The sequence below is a fragment of the Meriones unguiculatus genome, chromosome 2 (assembly GCF_030254825.1).
Source record: "Meriones unguiculatus strain TT.TT164.6M chromosome 2, Bangor_MerUng_6.1, whole genome shotgun sequence".
NCBI lineage: Eukaryota > Metazoa > Chordata > Mammalia > Rodentia > Muridae > Meriones > Meriones unguiculatus.
This window is the reverse complement of record NC_083350.1, coordinates 39,365,915-39,371,462: the sequence shown is the minus strand read 5'-3', so window position 1 is coordinate 39,371,462 and position 5,548 is coordinate 39,365,915. Positions and strand designations below refer to the sequence as shown.

Sequence of the window (5,548 nt, the reverse complement as noted above, 5' to 3'; positions counted from 1 at the left end):
CTGTATTCTTTTGGTTTCATTTTCCTTGAGTCTAGCATGCTACATTTATAGATTGCTACTCTACAGACATAGGCAATAGTCACATCTCTGTCTCCTGATGCTTTACATATGTAGCCAACAACTTGGTTCCAGAAGGAGGCAATTTTCAGTTAAGAAAATAGTTTTAGCCCATATAGAAGATATACCATAACATACTTTTAAAGTAGAATCAATGTGCAAAGAACATCATTTTGAACAAATTTGTATTCAAGTCTACCTTTTTTGTTTGTTTGTTTGTTTGTTTGTTTTTCAAGACACAGTTTCTTTATGTAGCCACAGCTGTCCTAGATTCACTTTGTAGACCAGGCTGGCCTCGAACTCACAGAAATCTGCCTGCCCTTGTGTCCCAAGTAATGTGTTTAAAGGCATGAGCTACCATGACCTGCTCAAGTCTACAATTTTAATGCAGTTAAATTCATTGTTTTTTAGTAAACACAATAAATGCTGCATTCATTTTAGGAGTTAAATGTAATAATTCAACTTAGAAAATAAACCACAAATTTTATTTACTTTTCTTAGTATTTTTATTTATAGTTTGTGATTAAAATTTTGTTAAATATCTGTTCAATGTTCCTAGCTTCTGGGATCTTTAAAAGAAACAAGCTAGCTATGAGCTTCAGATATTTCTTTTTCTTTCTTTCCTTTTTTTAAAATTTCTTCCAATCTTTTTAACATCTTACCCCTACCCAGGTCAACCTAATCCAGTCCACTTAAGACAAGAATACAGAGACAAATAACATTCTTTTCTTTGCTTTGATCCCTGAACAATTATGCAGAAATTAGTTTCTACCACAAAATGTGTTTTGTAACTAGCAATCCACATGTTAGAAAAAGTGAAACCAAATTTGGCTACATAAAAACCACCCCAATTTAAAGAAGTATTGTAAGTTCTGTGAGATGATTTAAGGTTGTAGCATTTATGCTGCTAAGAGTCTGGAAAGACACAAAAATGACAATAGTTTAAGAAAGAAATGATGGTTCTTGTGCATACCAGGAGACTATGATATATCTACATATTTACAATGAGAATGTGTGAATTTAAATTTAAGACAGGATAAAAGTAGTGAGATTGTTTTTCTTTTTAAAAATGTGTTGTTTTTTTCCTGAAAGATATACATGGATTTTGTCTTTGGAGAAAGCTCCAACAATGGAATATAAATTCTCTTTCATTCTAAAGAGGTATGTTCTTTTTTAATTTAGTGGCTGGCATTTATGACAGGGTCTGCTTGAAAGGAAAAAAAGAAGCTGTTCAGTTTTGTTTGTTTTTTTTTTTTTCTTTGAAAGGCAAAGTAAGTTTTCTCCACTGGAAAAAAAAATGAGTGTAATAAAAGGCAAATGTTTTAACAGACAAGTAGAACATTCATAAGAAAAAAAAATACATGAACCAAAAGCTATCTTTAAAGTAGATGACTTCAGAGTCAGCGTTTAGAACAGCTAGTTGGAAAGGGTTTACTGAATCCAGTCTACACACACAATGAAACTTTTCCAGTGAAAATATACTTTTTTCCCCTGTAAACCACAAATTTAAAATCATTAATCATTTCCTGGGTACCTGATTGTATAATGATCAACCCTGATCCCTACAGTGATAGTATAGATAAACACCCAATAAAACAATGCCACAATCACTGGGATTTCAGAGTCTTTAAAACTTGAAATCAAAGCTAGTGCACTTTGAAGCTGAAATGAGTCCAATTAACCTTGGTTGCCAGAGGTCTCTAAATTCTTCCCAAGGAAAACACAACCGCAATAAGCTTCAAAAAAATTTACTTTGTTGATTTGCAACGTTTTAGATTTACTTACTGGGAAAAGAGGGGCCTAGAAACAATTTTGTTGACCTTAGTAACTTATGCCAGTTGCAATAAAAGCTGTAGGCAGTTATTCCAGGTTGCTACCAGACTTAATATAGTCTGAGAATCTTCCCTGGTTGATGAATTAATGCACAGGTGATTCGTTTTAATTTTTATTATTTTTACAATGTTCTTGCAAAGCAAGCCCTTCTTTTGTTGGAGTCACAATTCTATAGGCACACTACTACATTTACCTAAAATCAGATTAGAAAGAAACAAAATACACAAAACAAACAAACAAAAAACAAGACAAGATAAACTCAACAAGTTTCTCTGTCACACATTTAATACAATTCTGGCTACAGATATGAGATTACATGTCTGCCTTTCAGCCACAATTATGTAGTTGGAGGTAGGAGAGAAGGACAAGTCAAAGCTCTCAATAGTCATTTTATGTATATTTTTTACCTTCTCAACTACTTTATAGAGAAAATACCATTATTTATCACTCCTTCTTTATAGATGAAGAAACTGAATCCAGAGACCTAGGGTCATCAGTAGACTAAGATCACTGGCTTTTGGCTTAGATTTGAGTTTAAATTTTACATAGTAATCATCCCTCCTTTCAAGATATCTGATGGTATAGGATCTACAAAATGTTCCAATATTTTCTGTATATTGAGATTTTAGAGATCATATTGTTCTAGACCAACTATGATTAATACCTGTCCCTGAGAAACTCAAATCCCCTATAAGACCACTGGTCTCTTTTCCATTTCTTAGCAGAGTGGAAGAAAGAGCTATAGTCTAAGTTTTCACTGTTACAAGCAAGAGTAAGGAGAAATAACTTATAGCCAGGTTACTCCTGTACCCATGAAATACCAGTCTAAAACCCAAACTTGCCATTGATCTTGCAAATCTAACAATTATATAGATAAAAACAGATATCCCAGATGGATCCCTAAATGTTTCACAAATTATTAGGATGTATATTCAAGACATTTATCATACCAACTATTGGGCTTGCATTATCTGCAATCATCTGCATTCTACTCCAAAATTATTTTGAATTGTGATAATTCTCTCTCTCTCATCTTCAGAGAAACACTTTAGTGGTATTATATATTTCTTAAAAATAGATTATTTCTATTTTTAAGAAATCAGGATACAATATATCCTGATTACAGTTTCTCCTCCCTGTATTCTTCCCCATCCCTCCCAACTTCAACCTCACTTTCCCTCCAGGTTCACTCCTTTTCTGTCTGTCATTAGAAAAAGAAAAGAGAAAAACAGCCTTCTAAGAAATAATAATCAAACATGACAGAATAAAATATAAGATGATGCAAAATGATGATATTGAAGTTGGGAACAGCAACCCAACAGGAGGAAAAGTATCCAAAGAGCAGGCACAAGAGTCAGAGACTCACTCTTTCTCAAAGCCATGAGTTCCATAAAAATACTCAGTTAACATCTATATTTTGCTCAGGACCTGGTACAGGCCCATGTAGACCTGATTTAGTTTCATATGTGTCTGGCTTAGTTGATTCAGAGAACCTTCACTTCCTGGTGTCCTCCATCCACTCTATCTCTTACAATCTTTCTGCATCCTTTTTATGAGATTCCCTGACCTCTGCGGGGAGAGATTTTTATGGATGCCTACCATTTTGACTCTCTCTCCACATAATTTCTGGCTATAGGTTATTCTATCTGTTCCCATCTGATGCCAGAGGAAGCTTCTCTGATGAAGACTGGATAAAACACTGGTCTATGAGTATAGCAGAATACCATTAGTAATAATTTTATTGATAATTTTTAAGATCAATAGTGTTTGAGTATACCCGAGGTTTCTGTGTTATCTAGTCTCTGGTTCTTGGTTACTCAAGCAGTGTTGGGTATAGGTTTCTTCTCATGGAGTGGGCCTTAAGTTAAATCAGACATTGGTTGACTACTCCCCCAAGTTCTGTGCCACCACTTCCCTAGTAAATTTTACAGGCAGGACAGATTGTAAGTCGAAGGTTTTATGGCTGGGTTGGTGTCCACATTTCTCTTTTGGTTGCCCACAGAGTGCTTTCCTGTACCAAAAGAGACTAAAACATAGAGGTGAAGTTTCCATGTTGGCACTAGCTTGACTTCTCCATGTTCAATGAGTTGTGTGGGTGTTGTCCTCTGAAATGGAACCCCTGCTGTCAGTATGAAGATAGCAAGTCTTTGTCTTAGTACCAGAAAGTATTTTTGGAAATTTTAGTGGGACTCCCTTAGGCAACAAGTCAATTGAATTCAACCAAGTACAGCCATTGGAAGCCTCACCTGGGAGAAAGATGTGAGCATAAATTTATACAACCATGAAAATTTATGATAGTATGAAAATCAATATGGCAGTTCCTCAAAAAGCTGTGACTCAATGTACTTCAAGATCCAGCTAAATCACTTTTGGGCAAATAGCCAAAGGACACTACATCTGACCACAAGGAGACATGCTCAACCATGTTCATTGTGACTTTATTCATAATAGCCAGAACCTGGAAATAACCTAGATATCTCTCAACCAAATAATGGATACAAAAAAATGTGGTACATATAACAATGGCATGTTAATCAGCTGTTAAAAAAATGACATGAAATTTGTAGGCAACTAGATGCAACTAGATAAAAAATCATCCTAAATGAGGTAACTCAGACCCAGAGAGATAAATATAAGTATGGATTCACTTTTAAAAGATCATTAGCCATTAAGTAAATTATAACTAAGCTACAATCTGTAGAGCAAGAGAGGTTAGGTAAAGAGTAGGGGTCTATGGATGACACATGGATCTCCCTGAAAGTAAGAAATAGAATAGATTTTATGGGTGGACTGGGAGTAGCTGGGGATAAGAGCAGGAGACTGGATATTAGGGGAGACGGAGTGGAGAGAGTGGGGAGGGATATAACTAGAATTGTGAAAGGGACAATTAGAGGATAGTGTGAAAACTTGGTACCATGGAAACTTCTTTTTTTTTTTTCTTTTTTTCAAGCAAACGATGTTATTTATTAGACTATACTTTCAGGGATCATTTCTATAGTTCGTTACTAGAGAAGTTTCTCTGATCGTGTTATTTATTAGAAATTTAATTGATTTATATATGGAAAATAGATAGATATATCTCTCTTCCATTTTATAAAATGGAAGATAAATAAAGAACAAAATGTTTTAGGAAGGGAAAAATGTATGTCTGAGCTACTTAGATACTATCTTCATCTGTGATACTGGGTAGTGTCCACGGAATAACCAGAAACCTATACTCCATTGTTAGATGGAAATACACATTTGATGTTGAAGACTGTGATCAGTTTTAAAGAAAAATATAAAATGCATGCAGTGTTTCACTATCCAGGCCATAGCTGGCAATTTATAGGCTACATTTCTCTTGCATTAAGGATGTGTTTTATGTCAACAGCTTACATGTTCTATCTTCTTTATTCCCCCTGCAGTGGCATATCCAGTGATGAAATGTGCAACTTATACATCATGTATTACATGGAAGCCAAATATGCAGTGTCCTTCATGACCTGTACACAGAATGTGGCTCCAGACATGTTCAGAACTATACCAGCAGAGGCCAATATTCCGATTCCTGTGAAGCCTGACATGGTTATGGAAACTTCTTGAAATATATGAAAGATTCTTAATGAGGACTCCTAGTAATGGCAGATATGAATTGTGATTTTTCATCCGCACATAA

The 5,548-nt window shown here is 34.9% G+C and overlaps 1 pseudogene; it reads left to right on the top strand.

The window, feature by feature from the left end:
* Positions 1-4,857: 4,857 nt before the first annotated feature.
* On the top strand, positions 4,858-4,938 carry LOC132652619 (small nucleolar RNA U3; annotated as a pseudogene).
* Positions 4,939-5,548: the final 610 nt, after the last annotated feature.